The sequence below is a fragment of the Protopterus annectens genome, chromosome 12.part0 (genome assembly GCF_019279795.1).
Source record: "Protopterus annectens isolate FY-2018-M chromosome 12.part0, PAN1.0, whole genome shotgun sequence".
NCBI lineage: Eukaryota > Metazoa > Chordata > Ceratodontiformes > Protopteridae > Protopterus > Protopterus annectens.
In genome coordinates this window covers 229,824,559-229,843,553 of record NC_056746.1, presented here as the reverse complement: position 1 = coordinate 229,843,553, position 18,995 = coordinate 229,824,559, and the positions used below count along the sequence as shown (strand labels likewise).

The window sequence follows — 18,995 nt, the reverse complement described above, 5'->3', positions numbered from 1 at the left end:
AATCAGTGGTGACATCCACTCTAATCCTGGTCCTGCAAAAGATTTGAGAACCTTCCATTCAATGCAACATCTACAGTTATCTCCCAGAGGAATACAAAAGACCTACTAATTCTTAATATTAACGTAAGAGGCATACTTAAAATAAAGGATCTACATGCTACACTATCCCTATACTCCCCTGCTATAGTGCTCCTCACAGAGACCTGGCTCAAGCCACATGTTAATGGCAATGAGCTAATTCCCCAAGGTTGTAATCTACTCTGGGAAGACAGACCATCCAAACGGGGTGGTGGCATTGCCATACTGTTTAAAAGCAACCTTGCTAATGATATTATGAACAAAAAATCCTCATACATTTAATAATGCACAAGCCCTATTCACCACACTTAAACTCAATAGCCATAAAAAATGAATTCCCCCCAGTAACAGTAGTGACGCACTAGAGGCTATTCTTCAACGGTCATCCCAAGTCCTCCCCCATGAAACACTCATATTAGGTGACTTTTAATATTGACCGGTCCACATGCATCTCTTCCCATCGCCGCTGCTCATATAAACCCACATAGCTTCACTCAACTAATTCAAACCACTACTAGAATTGTCAGATCCTTCAAAAAGGAGTCCATTTTAGACTGGATGCTTACCAATTACCCTTCTCATCTCTATAACTCGGGGACACTACCTGTCAGTCTTAGTGACCACCACCCTACATTTGTCCTAATGCACCATATTTAACCCATAAAATCCACTTCACTGCAACAAATATGTTTGACAAAGAACTTCAAATCAAAAGATCTCATAGCTGCACTATACTACTGCAAATAGTTACCCCTCTTATACCTCCCCCCTGGACAAAGCTGTTGATTACTTTAACTCTACTTTCCTAAACATCCTCAACCAGCTTGCCCCACCTAGAGCAGTTCGAATAAAATCCAGCTATGCACCCTGGCTTACCAAAAATACCCAACTACTCCTAAAACAGAGAGAGAGAGAGATTGGGAAACATGGCATCAAAATGAAACCAGCCAAAATAAACAAAACTACCTTGAACTAAGAAATAAATCCAAGAAACAAGACTAGACAAGAAAAATAAAAACACTACTGTGTTCAGACAAACCCTCTAAAATTTTGGGCTGCCATCAATAAAATATTTCAACCAGGGAAAACCACTACCTCACCCCCCCCCCCCAGTATTGACACATCCACTAGTAACACCACAGCTCAATTTAATGAATACTTTACCACCTTCATTCAAACTTTGATTACCAACAGCCCTCCTGTTACTCATACAAACCTCCAAACCCCCACAATTGGGGAAAAAATCTGCTTCTTCCTTCATCCAGTCCTAACCAACACAATATATACATACCTGACAAAACTAAAACCTACTAAAATTATGGCTGATAGACTTCCAGGTGAATATCTCAAGATTGCAGCCAAAGCAATCTCATACCCCATCTTCATATTGATAAATGGGTCAGTCACTGAACAACATATTCCAACCCTCTGGAAAATCTCTCATCTTATATCAGTACACAAAGGAGTCAATTCATCTGAATTATCAAACTATCGGCTGATTGCCGTACTGTGTCCCCCCACCAAAAACCCTTGAGAAATGCGTACATTCTCAAATACTAAACTGCTTACTAACAATCTCATGGCTCCAACTCAACACGGTTTTGACCCTAATCATAGTACTATTACTGCCTTTATCAGCTTCACGAATTTTGTAAATAAACAACAGAACAAAGGAAATGTTGTCTCTACCATCTTCTTGGATCTCTCCAAACCCTTTGATACAGTCTTTGACTTCCAACTAATAACTGTACTCTCTGAACTTAAGCTCCACAGCTCCACATTATCATTGTTCAAAAATTCTCTCAAATTGTCGACAAGCTGTTAAATGGGATAGCACTCTATCCCCCCTACTTCCTGTAAAAGTAGGTGTTCCACAGGGATCCATCCTTGGACCCCTTCTCTTTATCATTTTTACCAACAGTCTACGTAAAGGACCCTCCATGCCAACCTGATATAATATGTCGATTATTCATCCCTAATCTGCTCTGCTCCATCACGCCAACAATTACAACAAACCACCCAAGAATCCTTTACAGCAGTTGAAACCTAGCTATCTGACTCGCAACTTGTACTCAACCCAAAAAGTAACTAATGCTGTTCCATCCCTCTAAAGCTATTGACCTAATTTCCATATTTAAAATAATATCTAACAGTACTCCTATCACAACAGTCACTCAAGCTAAACTGTTAGGTGTAATTATAGATAACGGTATGAAATTTGACAAACCTGTATCTCAAACCATCACAAAAGTTCACAAAAAGCTTGATTCCCTCTCTAGATGCAAAAATTACCTAACCTCCTATAGTAAAATCACCATTGCTAAAACCCACCTAGTCTCCACACTACTGTATGCCTCCCCAGTACTAAGCAACCTAAGTAAAAGTGAGCTTAATAAACTATCTGATGCAACAAAAATTGCAAAATTTGCCATCAACTCATCCTACAGATCTCACAATTGCCAGTCCCGTCAAAAGCTATCCTGGCTAGAATTACCAAGCCTGTTAACCTTTAACCAACTTACAATAGCTCACCAAATCCTTTATAAAAAAAAAAAAAAAAAAAAAAACTGCAAGGTCTTCTACACCCCTATACCAACAACCATCCATTAAGAAGTACCAACAAAGCATTGGTCGAAATTTCTAGAAGTAAATATTACTCTTGGGACTCTCTCTACACTACTAATGTTGCAAGAACATGGAATACTTTCATCTAGATTTCCAATCACTAGAAAACGTACATAACTCTTAACTTACGTCATACTTATCCCACTCATGGGTATGCTCCTGCTCTAACCCTGGGTAAATCCTACCAGTTATTCCTACTCCCACCTCATCTCCTCCTTTTATCTCACAGCTACCTCATACAGAACTACTACTCACCAAATCAAATATAATGTATTTTAGCTTAACCTTATTCTTGCGCACACTATTTTTTCTGTCTGTGATTGCCTATCTGCTATATATACACACTATTGTTAGGAGAGCATTGACTCTACTTCCACTATATGTACAAATTCGTGCAGTTGCTAATATATGCTATAAACGCTGCCATTGTTTAATTTTTTATAGTATTCAGTAACTGCTCTGTATATTATTATTTATGATACTGTAAATGCTTCTACTTTACACATTACTTTATTGTATTACTGTATGGAGCTTTTTTCACTGGACCTCTGCTGAAAACGGGCAACTGTGCCCAGTTGGACATTCCTTCATAATTGGAGAGGTCTTTCTTTCCAATGAAAACACACCTTTCACTGGCATTCTTCTTTCGATAGTCATTGCAGCAGGAAAGATCCAGCCAGTGGGGAAGCCATCATCCAAGGAGCCATGAAGGACTGATTTTGTATGCATCATAACTTCTTGCCATCTCAAATACCAAATATGGTTGCAGTGCAGATTCATTGCTGGTGTGTTCAAGCTTGTGTTGAGAATCTAAGGCTATATTATTCCCGCTGCCCCTTGTAGGTGTCAATTCAGCAGCAAGTTCAACCTGAGTCTTCTCTCTACCTCTGAGATAGTCAAGCTGGCACTGGCCACTGATTCTTGCATCCATTCACTAGCTCCTTGAATTCCTGAGTGCTAATCAAACCTGGGATGGGCTGAAAAAAGTGTGACTGTAAATGATAGCACCGGTGATCAACTAAAATTCTGAAGGTGTATGTGAGCGAGTCTGAATCATTCTGGTCCTTGTTCATCAATCTTGTCCTATTCTATTATTCCTTCTGTCTAAATAGCCTCCCATTAATGAAAGAACCTTCTTTCTTTATAGAACCTTAATTTGCAAACTCCTCTGCCTTTACTTTTTGCTTTTATTTATATATATATATATATATATATCACATAGATTATTCTCACTCTGGCTGTCTTTCTTTGTGTGCCTCAGACTTATTTCACTCTACCAGCAAAAATGTTTGGGTATGGCCCCCAGCCTTGGAACACAGTCCCAAGTACTGTTGGACGACTGTCTACATTATCTATCAGACTCGCTCATGCAGGATCTTCTTGCTATATATGGGTGTAGGACATTTTATTGAATGCACATTTCACTGAAAGTCAAATTAGTGTGCACTTTTCACTGAAAGCTCAATTCACTGAAACATATTTCACTGAAAGGTATATATGGCCTTTTCCCCACTGTAGTGCGACCCTGGAGTTGGTATATATAGTAAGGGGAGGGGGCACCACCCCCAACATTTGGGGGTGTAGCCCCCCACATATTTTAAATATTTTGAACTGTATACATGGATACTTGCAATTCCAATATATTACTATTTTCCAAACATAATATATACTTAAAATATGTGGGGGGGGGTGCCACCCCCTTACTATATATACTAACTCCAGGGTTGCACTACAGGCTACTATGATGAGATTAGGCATTACATGTTAGACATCTGTTTATGTGGGGGGATATATCAGATGCCAGCAGCAGGCCATGTACACGCCTTCAAAGCCCTCATTCTACCTTTGACAGGTGCATTCTCAAGTTCTGTTGTTTTGTCACCCAGTCACCATTGCTTGCTCCACCTAGACTGACATTAAGGTGGCCTCCATTACTTTTAGGGTCCTGAGAAGGAGATAGAGAACCAGCTGATTCTTATTTCTGAAATGGATACAGACACTGAACCCTCACCCCTCACATTTTCTCTTAGATTGACCCCTACACTGAACCTTCACCCCTTACGTTTTCTCTCAGATGGACCCCTCTTTTGAAGAAACCCTTAGGTTCATGAATTTCCTTATGGACTGGTCTGTACCCCCTTTAGCTTTCTTCCAGAAAAGTTTGAGCATCTCCCAAGGAAGGAAAAAGTCTTGGATCATACACCCAATGGGTCTGTGATTAAGAATGACATTTTTGCAGCTTGAAAGTATCAGTATACTGCTTATTGTACTCCCAAGACTGCAGCGACCCTCTGCAAGCCCACAGCTGAGTAGAGTGCAATCCTCTGTAGATGTTCTTGGACTGACTTCTCGTTGATTTATGCAGTTAGGTTTCAGAGTGTGTGATAAGGAGTCTAAAGAATTGAACATGGTGGATAAGGGAGTGTTTTCCTTTGCAATGCTGGGGCTGAGATCCTTGTCACATGTCTAAGTTCCAGTCTTTCCCAGTGGATCAAGCACTAGAAAACCTTTCAGACCTTCCTGATTCTGGGTTAAGGAAGGCCTGGGCAAGGTCATTACTATGGTTTCTGTGATGAGTGCTGCCACTTATGGCTAGGGCAGCAGGTTCTGTCTTGTCTGGCACATGATGGTGTGGTTGTGGTTTTCCTCTGTTAACTCATCTACATCTTCTACCTGACTACTTGTAGTAAATCTGCTGACTGGTCATGCAGGCTGGTTTGATCAAGTCTTGTCTTCTGCACTTTAACACTGAAGAGCTCCAGACAGTGGTCCACATGGCTTAATCTAATTGCACCACCGAATTCATGGTATTTGTTAGCACAATTGGGCTGCTTAATTATGTACCAGTGTTTAATTGAAGAAGTAATTCAAAAATGCTGTTTCATGTGTTCATTTAGGTGATCATCTCACCCATTTATGCACCCTTTTGTTAACATGTCCCAAGCGGTCACTGTCCAACCCTCCAGCACAGAGATATTTCTTACCTCATTAGCACTAGCACTAGTACTGATAGGTGAAAATCAGTGAGTTATGGATGACTTCAGATGGGCACTTCTGGATAACCCCTAATAGATGCATACCTTCTTGGCACAGGCCTTCCAGGATTTGATGGTGGACCTCTGGGGAAAAAAAGCAGGTTTTGACCACTGTGAAGGCTGTCTGATTCTTCTGGTCCCATCATCTTTTTCTAGACTAGATTTCCTCCCTCAAGGTTGAAGGTGTGCAGGCCAGCTTAGTCCCTCAGGAGGTTAACTTTGCCAGCAGAACATTCATAATGTTGATTTTGAGGATTGTCTATGGTGTGTCTGTGGGTTTACCCTAGGTTAGAAAAACATTATTTCTCAGCATAATCTTAGATGGCCACAGAGAAGAGGAACCAGCCCAACTCTAGTTCATAACTGAGTCCATCTTTACTTTGAAACCTTTTACATCCCAAAGGGATACAGGATTTTCATCCCATCCTGGACCTCAGCAACTTCTACAAGCAAATCCCATGTATGAATTCTTGAATTGTGACACTCTAGGGAGTTATAACCTTGCTCATGCAGGGTGCCTGGATGACTAGCATGCTCTGATGTAGCATTATCTGGGGTTCACACAAGGAGTTCCTTAAGCAGTTACTAAGCATGCAGTCTAGAAGACCATTGAGGAGCCTGGCCCAAATTCCCATTTGCCGTAAAGCACTGTCTGGTTAAGTGACTTGCTCAAGGTCACACAGTGGCCAAATGAAGGTGGAAGGATTCAAACCTTGTACCTTGGAACGGTAACCAGCTGATTAACAAGTCAGAGCTTTAATCCTCTGCACCACCTGTTAGAGAACTAAAGGACAAAAAACACTTTCCTTGCAAAGTGCTGCCATTTGATCTGTCTCTTGCACCAACATATATGCCACAGTGCTGAGTGTTGTGTTGGAAGCCTGCCAATAAAAGGACATTCAATCACATTTGCTTGATGGTAGAAATAATAAGTTTATCAAAGCTAACCTTTACATTCAAAATTTTGCTCTCCCTCCTTCCCTGTCTTCCCCCTTACTTCTTTTCGATTTGCTCTGTACCCTGATGAATGCTTCTATAGGTTTATTTTCCACTACCTATTCTAGCAGCCTCTCCCATGGGTCTGCTGTACTCCCTGCAAAACTGTAAGACTGCAAATGTAAAGATTAGTTAGCCCCTGTACTTTACAGCCTCTTCCTCTTTCTCTCTTGCACAAAATGACTTCTTCATACCCTCCTGGCATAATATTGTACACCCATTTCACATCTCTGGTGTCTGCTCTGGTCTCCAGTGAGAAGAATCCTAGTTGCTGTTGTCTGTGCTCTTATTCTTTCCCTGCATTCCATTTACCCTTCTGTTGGTTTTCCCAGCAACTTGCTGAACCTCTCTTTGTACTGCATCCAGAACTCCACACGGTATATAAAGTGTGGCCAGACCATGAGGCAGTATACCAGGAGCATTAAATATTTGCTTCTACAAGTTACACCACAGGGTGTTCTGTTGGCTGGTACCACTTTGCTGTCATTCTGTTTTTTTGGGTCCAGTGCAGGCAAGATCTGCACTTCCTAAGCCTTTTACTTATGTATTACTATGAGTTCCACTCTCCAAGTGCTAATTCACACAAGGTTGCTGTGATTTTAAACCTCAACTTTTACCTTTCAGCCCAATCGGTTACCCTTTGCAAATCTTTCATTAGACGCTTCCACGTATCCTCTACTGCTGTGTGTAACATTATTTTGTCAGCAAAGTAGTTAGTTCCATTCTCTAGTCCCTCAATTTTGTCTGAAGTAAGCACACCGAAAGTTACTGGACCCTGACTGGACCCCTGCAGTGCCTCAATTGTCACTTTCCTAATAGTATTATCTTTTCAGTACAACCATCTGTGTTCTACGGTTTAACTGTGCAGCAGTCAGTTTCCTTGGTCCTTTTTTAAGCACCTTTATTGAATTATCACTCTTGACATAGGCAAACATGTAAAAGTAATCAAACCATATTAACACACACCTGAAGAAGCTGTTTGTGAAAGCGCTTGTGTACCAATAAAACTGTTGCAGCCGAGTGGAATCCAGATCCTTGATTTGTTCTTGGAGAAAATTAGATATTTTGGATATACATTTGATTACTTTGAAGTCGTCGTGCTGGAGCCTCACCTTTGCAGTTTCTTGACCTTTGTCTTTATTTTTACTTGTGGATTTTTTGCATATCTCTGCAAAGGTGCCTTGTACAAATTGGGTCGTTTACTTTAAACCATATTAACATGTTCACATTATCCATGACATATATTATTCTGTGCCATGTAGTCAAAGCAATATTGTGCAAATTGTTCAAGTCCTGCCTTCTCTTTCCTCCTCCAAAACATTTTTCTGCATGTATTGTTGCCTCACTTTCCATTTTCTGTGTAATTTACTCCTACCTTTTTCCAAAAGATCCCACTTCCTGTTCTTTTATCTCTCTTACAATATTCACTATTTCGAGTGTAGTTGGTTTAACCTTTGATTTCCATTTTCGAGTGATTGCTTTCTTGACAGCCACCAGAATGAAACTTAACAAGGCCTTACTATTTCTAGGTAAGTCACATCCTGTGTTCAGCACAACAAATTTTTTTTTGTAGTTACACTCATTTGCTTGCCCAGAATTCTTGACAAAGTACTCTCTAGGCAATTTTTAAAGTCCCCCAACTCATTATACTAAAAAAAAAAAAAAAAAAAACATATGTTCCCATTTACCTCTTTCTTCCCCATTAGACCTGCAACATTTGCCATCTACCGAGGAAAAACTTTTTGGAGCCTGCTTGGTGTATAAAAGTATATATGCAAGCACTTCCAGGCAAATGTCCTCAATCGTGTAGATTTTGTTGCATATTTGGGAGCCAAACATATGTCCTCCCATTGTTTCTTTCTGAGTTGCTTATCTAATCTCTCCTCCCAGTCTTTTCTGTCATCCTCTGATTGATTCCTATAGTCATTGTGCAATATTTTATATGCCCTACTAATTATCCCTTTTTTAACAGCAGTTTCTGTTCTAGATTCAATTAAAAACTCAACCAGTATACACCTTTCATTTAGGATTCCACTATCCCTTTCTCTTTGTATATACTCTGATATCAATCTCTGATAGGGAAGGCGGTCTGTAACCTGCAATCCAAATGGCTTCTTGGCCTCTTCCCATTATGTTACCTTTCCGTGTCTAATTATTTGTTCCCAGTACCTTGGCTTTGGTTCCTTTGCCAGCCCCCTCTTGTCTATTCTTTGTATCCCTAATTATAGTCATTCCATCAGCAGAATCCCCTTTCTTCATTCCATTGTTGGCTTAGTTCTTAGTATACTTTCTGCTACTTTATGAATGCAATATTCTATATGACTGCTATTCTCCATAAAGAGCTGAGCCTAGATTCCCACTCTCTTTTTATTTCTTGAATTCCCTCCGCCTCATCATCATTCCTTTCCACTTTGAATTGTAGCTTTCTGCTCGTGTTATTTATAAGAGCCTTAACTGTGTAACTATAAAATATCCTTTCATACCAGGTAATCCTAAACATCTTTGTTCTACTGGAAGGATCAACTTGTCCCACTTGACTCTTGCCCTCTTCCCCTTCAAGATAACCTTTCATCTCTTTATTAATTACTATCCAGAACTTCTCCTCTGGTTGGTAAAAGTATAACTTACCTGTGTATAAAACAACTTCTTCTTTCGGCTTTTTCCCGGGTAGGGGTCGCCACAGCGGATCACCTGTCCAGTCATGATTGGCAGTGGAGTTTTTACAGTGTCGAGTTTCCAGCCTGGTGCCCAACCTTCCACAGAAGGCACACACACGCACGCATGCCTAGGGCCAATTTTAGAGTGTCCAATCCACCTACTCTTTGGGATGTGGGAGGAAACCGGAGCACCTGGAGGAAACCCACGCGACCACAGAGAGGACATGCAGACTCCACACAAAAGGCATCCCAGCTGAGGATTGAACCAGAGAACCTCTTGCTGTGAGGTGGCAATGCTAACCACTGCACCAATGTGGCCGCCCTACCTGTATATAAAACTAACGTGACTAAAAACATTTTGCTGGCTGTATCTTGCTGTCCATGTTCATAGGCAAGAACTTCCAGTTTCTCAGTTTTTGTATTATCTTTTGTTTACGCTCTTCCCACACATCCTTTGTTGCTATACAAAATCCTTTTTAATCCATACTTCTAAATACTTCATTTTATCATGTCCCCATAAATATGGGTATTGTTGAACCAACTCATGTGTAGGGGCATATTTTATAGCTATAGCCTTTGTTTTATCTTTATTAATTTCATATCCTGAAAAACCCAAAACTTGTTTCAAAAGGTTCCAGAGCACTGTGATGTCCTTTTCTGGATCCATTAGGTATAAAATATTATACCATGACCCCCCCAAAACGTGCACGCTGATTGGCCAGCGTGCCCGTTGTAAATCGAGTTATACTTATGGAAAAAGGTTTGGTCGCCCGGACTTTTTTCCATTAGTATAACTCGGTTTTTTAAAACACTGTCTCGCTATGTTAAATGGGTTTAACATAGCGAGACAGCTTTAAAATAAGCAACGGAGATCTCCGTTGCTTATTTTAAAGCTGTCTCACTATGTTAAACCCATTTAACATAGCGAGACAGTGTTTTAAAAACGGAGAAAGCAAGATCTCCGTTTTTTAGTGTTTCTATGTTAAATGAGTTTAACATAGCGAGACAGTTTAAAATAAGCAACGGACATCTCCGTTGCTTATTTTAAAACTGTCTCGCCATGTTAAACTCATTTAACATAGCGAACACTAAAAAAGCAACGGAGATCTTGCTTTCTCCGCTGCTTTTGCTCACAGCTCTGATGTACTGCGCAGGCGCGGTACATCAGAACTGCCGCGGATGCCAGACATCTGTGGAAGGGCAGCAAACAGGCATTATACTATGCCATTATTTAAGAAAAGTAATAGTTTCTTTTCTTAAATAATGTCATGGTATAATAGCAATAACCCACTTCTGGGTGTGGGTAATGCTAAATTTACCCACGGTTGGCTTTGTTTGGTCCCTCGGGCTTCGCCCTCGGGACCAAACCACGCCAACCGTGGGTAAATTTAGCATTACCCACACCCAGGCGTGAGTTATTGCTATAATATCTTATTCAAATAAAATCACCTTTTCTAAACAGTATACCAATTATATTCTTGAATTTCTGAGTTCCTTAATTTTTCTGCCAGTAGTTCTAAATATAATGCAAGTAACAAGGGTGAAAGAGGACACCCCTGCCTGGTTCCTGTGTTCAGACAAGAACCTGCCACTTTTAATTTTGCATCCAATCCCTTATATATCCTTTAATTAACCTTATTATTGTATTAGGAAATGCAAATGCTTCTATTGCCGTACTCATAAAATCCCATTTTACTCTGTTGAATGCTTTCTGTGCATTAAGACCAACCAACAACAATGGCATTTTGTTACATTCTCTTCCCTCTGGATCATCATTGTTCTGTTAATGTTGTCAAATGTTTGCCTGTCCTCCACAAAACCACCTTGATCCATATCTATTAATTTTGGCATCACCTGTGCCATTCTATTAGCCGTTGTAGCTCAATGATCCGAAAATCAGCACCTCCTCCAAACTCAAACCACCTGCTGACCAGCTGCTATACTCCTGGGCAGTAGCTAAAACCTGGAATGGCATTCCTCAGGCCATATGGACCACTCAGAGCATTGGTACCTTCAGAACAACTCTCCATAACCACCTTCACTCTAATTGGATATGCAACTGTACTAATCTTCCCACTTCCATAACCTAGTTTGTAGTAGCCTCCTTTCATTCCATACTTTCTACTTCATGTAACATCCCACTTCTCTGCCCTGTTCCAGCTTACTACTCACTACACATCCCCCTTTCTTTTCCATTACTATTTTAGCCACTCTGTCACCTGTCCACTCTCTCCAGTTCTTTTTCACTGTCAGCCTATCACCCTTACCCTATTCAGTAGCTTCCTCACATCTTTCCCCACTTTACTTCTCTTATGCTTCTACTCCTTTAATTTGCTTGCTATTCATCTCTTAATGTATTTGTAGCTTGAGCCTCTGCTGTAATATCCTCGTTAAGTATTTGAAATAATGTAACCCGTACTGCTATGCTTCTGTTTTTGAACTGCTTTATAATAAGATTTTACTTTGTGCTATACATATTCTAAACATTCTACCTTGTAATAAGATTACTTCTGTAATTTAACTCTAATTAATTTTTTTGTGGAGTTTTTATCCCCGGGCCTCCACTGAAAACGGGCTCTTCTTGGCCCAGTGAACTATCCCAGTCAACAAATGCTAGTAAGTAAATAAATAAACATTTTATAATCATATTTAAAATTGAAATGGACCTATAGGAAGCTGGATCTGATGGGTCTTTACCGTCTTTAGGTATTACAGCCACTACAGCTTTTTTCCAGGATGTTGGTGCCTCCCCTCCTTTTAAAATATTGTTAAATAAACCCTTCCAGATCTTTACTTTCTTCTCTCCTAGCTTCTAAACTTCCACTGAAATACCATCTCTTCTTGGAGACTTTCCAGCAGATTGGTTGCACATCACCGTTTTTATCTTATTTTCTCCTGTCTCCTGTTAATTGTTGAGCCTCATCCACCTCTAACCTTGGCATATTTAAGTCTTTCATAAGTATTTCTGTTTGTGTTTTTTCTTTATTCTCCCACTTCTATGATTCTTACAAATGTTCATAAAATTTGAAAATATCTGCCATACCTCTACAGGATCTCTGGTTATTTTTTCTTGTTATTGGCTCCCTAAGTTTAGTAACAACACTTTCTGCTTTCTGTTGCATAAGTTGTTGTGCCAAAAGTTTATTGTGCTCTGGAGTTATCAAATAACAGTTGCTTAACAGCAATCTTTCTAAACTCATGCATGTTATCCAGGTGCGCCCTTATTTTCTCTTTAAGACTCTACAATTGAGCCTGTTCTTGTTCTGTGAGATTTCCTTTACTCTATAATACTTGAGCCTTTGTCACCCCCTCTAAATAATTCTTATTTTTTACCTAAATCTCTTTTTGTTTTATTTCTACCCTGTTTTTAAACTCCATTTTCATTTTGTCCCACTCACTAGCTATAGCTTCTAGGAGTAATTTTGATCTTCCCTAATAACTCTTGAGTAATTTCCACTGCCCATTCCTTAAAATCCCTCTCTTTTTAACAGGTAGGTAGAGAAGCACCAGTGCCTCATCTTTACTTAATTACCGTGCATTTTTATCTTATTAATTATTGGTGCATGATCTGAAATGGTTATTGGACGTCTGTTAAAGTTCTCAATAAAATGCATATGTTACTGTGAAATTTAATTTCTGTCTAGTGTATCCCAGTTATTATACCTTGGACAGTACACACTTGAAAATAAGCCAAAGGAACCGTTCACCAGATAACCGATAATTAAACAACCAACTCCAAAGAAGACCAATGCGCTTTAGAACAACAGTTTATTTTAAGCAACCAACAAGTCTTGCTTTTCGTTGGCGACTCCTCACCAACTTCTTCAGAAATTTTAAAATATCGCGCCACCAACGTGGCTAACATAAATACCCTACACAGATATATGATGTCAACACCGTTCACCTTCCCACGAAATCTACACTTAAAGTAAACTCAATAATTAAACTTTGTCACTATTCGAAATCATTAAAAAACATATGAAAACATTTAAAAAAGCTGAACACTTGCATAATTAAATAAAACCTTATTCACAATCAACACAAATAAAATACTAACTCAGTGCAAATACATACTTCCCTCCCTAAATATAAGGAATTCACTACCCTTAAATGTATAAAGTATATCTGTCAGAAATCAATTCGGCAGAACCTTGTTACATAGAAATGGAACAGAAAAGTCAAAAATAATAAAAATTAATGATAATAATAATAAAGGAGATCAACCACACCTGAATAAAGGTGTAATTGAACTAGACCATAACCTTAATAACAAAAACAATAATAATTATGAAACATAAAAAATAAAACATAAACATTAAAAATTATAAAAATAAACAAATGCAACCTCTAAATAAATTCTACCTAATAGCATGTTGTCTATAGCTAGTGTACTGAAACTGAGAACTTTGAAAAGGTAGAATTTATTTAGAGGTTGCATTTGTTTATTTTTATTATTGTTAATGTTTATGTTTTATTTTTTATTTTTTATGTTTCATAATTATTATTATTTTTGTTATTATGGTTATGGTTTAAATATTGTAGACAAAACCAGAGCTATTGCCCAGACACCAGGTAAACGCCCCAATTCCAGAATATAAAAAGTTAGAATCAGTCCAAAAATAGAAGAACGGTAGCGGCGCAGGTATTACCAGTAATCAATTTATTTTCAGTTTAAAACATAGACTTCCTTCAGATTAGCGCTTTCACTCATAGAGCTTCTTCAGATCATGAATGACAGGACTTGTCGAGTATGTATTATATACTCTAACATTTAACTAATTAACCTATCACAATCAATTCATAATCAAGTCTTAAAGTAGCCTTACATCTGACTATAAAGGGCATATATATAGAATTATAGTATGAAATTCTTAAAAGTAAATGTTATACATTGTATAAAGACAATATATATAAAAGTTATATATAATGAATATCTCACTACATATATTTAACTTATAAGTTGTCTTAAAACTTCTTAAAAATATATTAAAATCTATATGTATATACACTTCATCTGAGTACTATAATGACATGTACATTCCTATACTGAATCCCTATGCTTAATTCTAGCAGGTCACATCCTATTTTATATTCCTACGTTTCCTAAGTTTAGGTTTTATTGAGGCTCTCTCATTAAGTCCAGAGCCTCTATCTGCTCTCAGTCTAATTATCCAGTTACTTTCCTGACACTCTGTGTGATTCCTAACATCACCTCCACGTATACTAGGTGTGATGACTTATAAAACTTTAAATAGGAATGTATGTGTTTCCCCTCGCTGGATGACATGCTTAGCTAGAGCATTGTGCAAAGACCTCTTTTTCATATGATATATATGTTCACGTATCCTTTCTTTGAAGGTGCGATTTGTTTTTCCTACATAGAAGGAAGAACATACCTGGCAGACTGCTAAGTAAACTAGATGAGTGGTTCTACAATTGGCACTAACATGTGTACTAAACTCATTACATTGATCTGGGTGCATAAAACTTATGCTTGTATCTATATAGCAACAATAGTTACATTGCCCACATGGTTTTGTACCTCCAATGTCCATAGCAGCGAACCTCTGTCTGGGATAACATAACATTTTTTTTAAATTGTATCTATTCTTAAAAAGAAAGCGTGGCTTTTCTCCAACTATATTCTTGAAGTCATTATCTACACATAAAATCGACCAATGCCTGGTAACTAAATCTCTAATGTCAGCATGGTCTGAAGTGTAGAAAGTAGAAATTTTGACGCATGATTGTTGACCCCTCATTCCATCCTTTTCATAAATATAAGGAGGTCCAAAATATGGGGTAGCTACATTCAACCTCAAATCAGGGATTTTATTCAAGTTATCTGCTATTTCCCGGTGACTGTAGCCTCTCTCCAAGAACATAGTTCTCAAATTATCAATCTCTGCCTCGAACCCCACTTCAGTGGGGTTCAACCTAGAGGCTCTCATCCCTTGACCTTTAATGATATTTCTGAAAATGTATGGAGGATGCATTCTTTTTAAGAATAGATGCAATTTAAAAAGAATGTTATGTTATCCCAGACAGAGGTTCGCTGCTATGGACATTGGAGGTACAAAACCATGTGGGCAATGTAACTGTTGTTGCTATATAGATACAAGCATAAGTTTTATGCACCCAGATCTATGTAATGAGTTTAGTACACATGTTAGTGCCAATTGTAGAACCACTCATCTAGTTTACTTAGCAGTCTGCCAGGTATGTTCTTCCTTCTATGTAGGAAAAACAAATCGCACCTTTAAAGAAAGGATACGTGAACATATATATCATATGAAAAAGAGGTCTTTGCACAATGCTCTAGCTAAGCATGTCATCCAGCGAGGGGAAACACATACATTCCTATTTAAAGTTTTATAAGTCATCACACCTAGTATACGTGGAGGTGATGTTAGGAATCACACAGTGTGTCAGGAAAGTAACTGGATAATTAGACTGAGAGCAGATAGAGGCTCTGGACTTAATGAGAGAGCCTCAATAAAACCTAAACTTAGGAAACGTAGGAATATAAAATAGGATGTGACCTGCTAGAATTAAGCATAGGGACTCAGTATAGGAATGTACATGTCATTATAGTATTCAAATGAAGTGTATATACATATAGATTTTAATATATTTTTAAGAAGTTTTAAGACAACTTATAAGTTAAATATATGTAGTGAGATATTCATTATATATAACTTTTATATATATTGTCTTTATACAATGTATAACATTTACTTTTAGGAATTTCATACTATAATTGTATATATATGTCCTTTATAGTCAGATGTAAGGCTACTTTAAGACTTGATTATGAATTGATTGTGATAGGTTAATTAGTTAAATGTTAGAGTATATAATATATACTCGACAAGTCCTGTCATTCATGATCTGAAGAAGCTCTATGAGTGAAAGCGCTAATCTGAAGGAAGTCTATGTTTTAAACTGAAAATAAATTGATTACTGGTAATACCTGCGTCGCTACCATTCTATTTTTGGAATGGTTATGGTTTAGTTCAATTACACCTTTATCCAGGTGTGGTTGATCTCCTTTATTATTATCATCATTATTTTTGACTTGGCTGTTCCATTTCTATGTAACAAGGTTCTGCCGAATTGATTTCTGACAGATATACTTTATACATTTAAAGGTAGTGAATTCCTTATATTTAGGGAGGGAAGTATGTATTTGCACTGAGTTAGTATTTTTTTTGTGCTGATTGTGAATAAGGTTTTATTTAATTATTCAAGTGTTCAGCTTTTTTAAATGTTTTCATATGGTTTTTAATGATTTCGAATAGTGACAAAGTTTAATTATTGAGTTTACTTTGTGTAGAATTTGTGGGAAGGTGAACGTGATGACATCATGTATCTGTGTAGGGTATTTATGTTAGCCACATTGGTGGCGCGATATTTTAAAGTTTCTAAAATTTCTGAAGAAGTTGGTGAGGAGTCGCCGACGAAAAGCAAGACCTGTTGGTTGCTTAAAATAAATTGTTGTTTTACAGCGCATTGGTCTTCTTTGGAGTTGGTTGTTTAATTATTGGTTATCTGGTGAACAGTTCCTTTGGCTTAGCTTCAAGTTTGTCTTCGTTTTTTGGAGTTGCTGAGTGATACCTTGGACAGTATGTAAGCTGTCTGAGTTCCTACAGCTGAATTAACATCTTTCATACCAAATATTTTCATAAATTTCTTACATTTTCCTTTCTAGGCCCCCTAGATACATCTTCATTGTTGTAAACCAAATTCCAGTCCCCACCTATAAGTAATATTCCCTGCTGAAAGCTGATTATTTCTCCCAATTTTTTAAAGTTCCATAATAGCAGTTTTAGGTGGAATATAAATGCATGCCAGTGTAATCCTCATCCTTCTCCACCTCTTCTGTCTATTCTAGTTCACTGCTTTCCCACTTTGCCCTCCCTCCCATCATAGCACTCTTCTCTTGCTTTCCTTTGTAAAGACTGAAGTGAAGCATTCATTCAGTACCTTTGCTTTTTGGCAGGCTTCAGTGCTGTTCCTCCAGTCTTTGCTTTGCTTGGACAAGTGTGCTGCTCCAGACATTCTTTCTGCTGTATGCCTATAGAAACATTTGTTCTGCCTCTTGACTCATTTTACCAACTCCTTTTCATACTCTACTGTATTGTCCACTTTTACTCTTATCTCCTTTGATGTCTTTCTGCTTGCCTCCTCTACTTTCCCACTCCTGCCTGTCATATTTTGCTTACCTTGTCTTGTGCTCTAATCACTGGCCTTACCTTCTTTTGCAGCTACATTGGCCTTTTTTTCTATATTTTTAATTCTTTCACAGTCCCATGTCCACAGAGAGTACTGCGTCCCTGATCCATTGTAGTAGCTTGTTATTTGCACCAGTTTACCTCCATTACTCTTGCTCAATTTTGATCCTGTCTTCCAGTTTTCCATAATCCATTTCCCTTATTAGTTGAACCCCTTATAGGTTCATAGGTTAGTACTAGGCCAAGTGCCCTTGTGGGCTATTTTAAGCCTAGCCAATTACCCCATGTCAGAATCAAACCCTGCACCTTTTGTTTGTAAGGCAGACACCTTAACCATTATGCCAATCTCCTACCCTTGTCCAAGACTGTAGTTAACTTCTGTTCTCTCTGTACACTGGAACTCAGAATTTCTCAGTTTGTTTCTGGAAAATATAGGTCTTAAATGGCTGTAAGCCTGTTCCTCCATATATTCTGTTATGCAGATGACTTCTGATGGACTTATCAAAGGTAGTATCCATGGCTTTGGTATTTTAGTTCAGTCCATGGGGAAGCCATAAGTTGAAAGGAACCATCTTACAACCTGACTTGGTGAGGATGGACTCTAACGTCAAGCCCGAATTCTCCTCCATATTCTGTGCTTATTTGTAGCCACTGTCTTCATGGTTTTTTTCGCACATCCAAGGATGCAGTTGTTGCAGTTGGACTGTGAGGTCGCTGCAGACCTCAGAGTCACTAGGCATTCATGGTCCTTCTCATGGAATCAGACCTCTGACTGGACTATGGAGAGTTGAGTAATCCCTACCCATCGTGGTACAGGTCTTCCCATCCAAATGCAGAACTTGTCTCAGGTACTGAAAATGTCTGTTCCCACAGGTTTATGATGAGCCTGCCTCAGCTCTATCAAACTAGTACAAGGCACTCCATGCAAACCATTTGGCGCTACAGAGGGAGTGCTTCCTGTTCAGACACCCTAGAAGGTAATTTAAGACTAGTCCTTCTGCTAAGTTGTGTTTAACGGTTCATTAGTAAACAAACAAGATGGTACATGTCCCCCTTTTGTCAGGAGGAGATCCGATCCTGGTAGTGAACCATAGTCAGAGGCATCACCCTTATAGATGTTTACTGTATAGTAAAATTAACAGTTTGGCAGATTCTCTGAAATGCACCTCCATAGAGTGAGAGGCTGTGCTATGCATCAGAGTGACATTCTGGGCCGATGGAGGAGTCCAGCTCACTGGGGACATCTGCAAAAGCTCTGGAAGTCGTACTAGAACAGCAGATATCTGCCTGTGTTTTTGCCATTGATAATTACTTGTACTATAGTAGTGATTCATACACTCCAACATCTACTATTTTGGTAACTTGCTCAA

At 38.6% G+C, this 18,995-nt stretch overlaps 1 protein-coding gene across 1 annotated transcript in view; it reads left to right on the top strand.

The window, feature by feature from the left end:
• Positions 1–18,995, top strand: part of TELO2 (telomere maintenance 2) — a 1,490,787-nt gene that overhangs the window by 94,305 nt on the left and 1,377,487 nt on the right. The window lies entirely within an intron of this gene.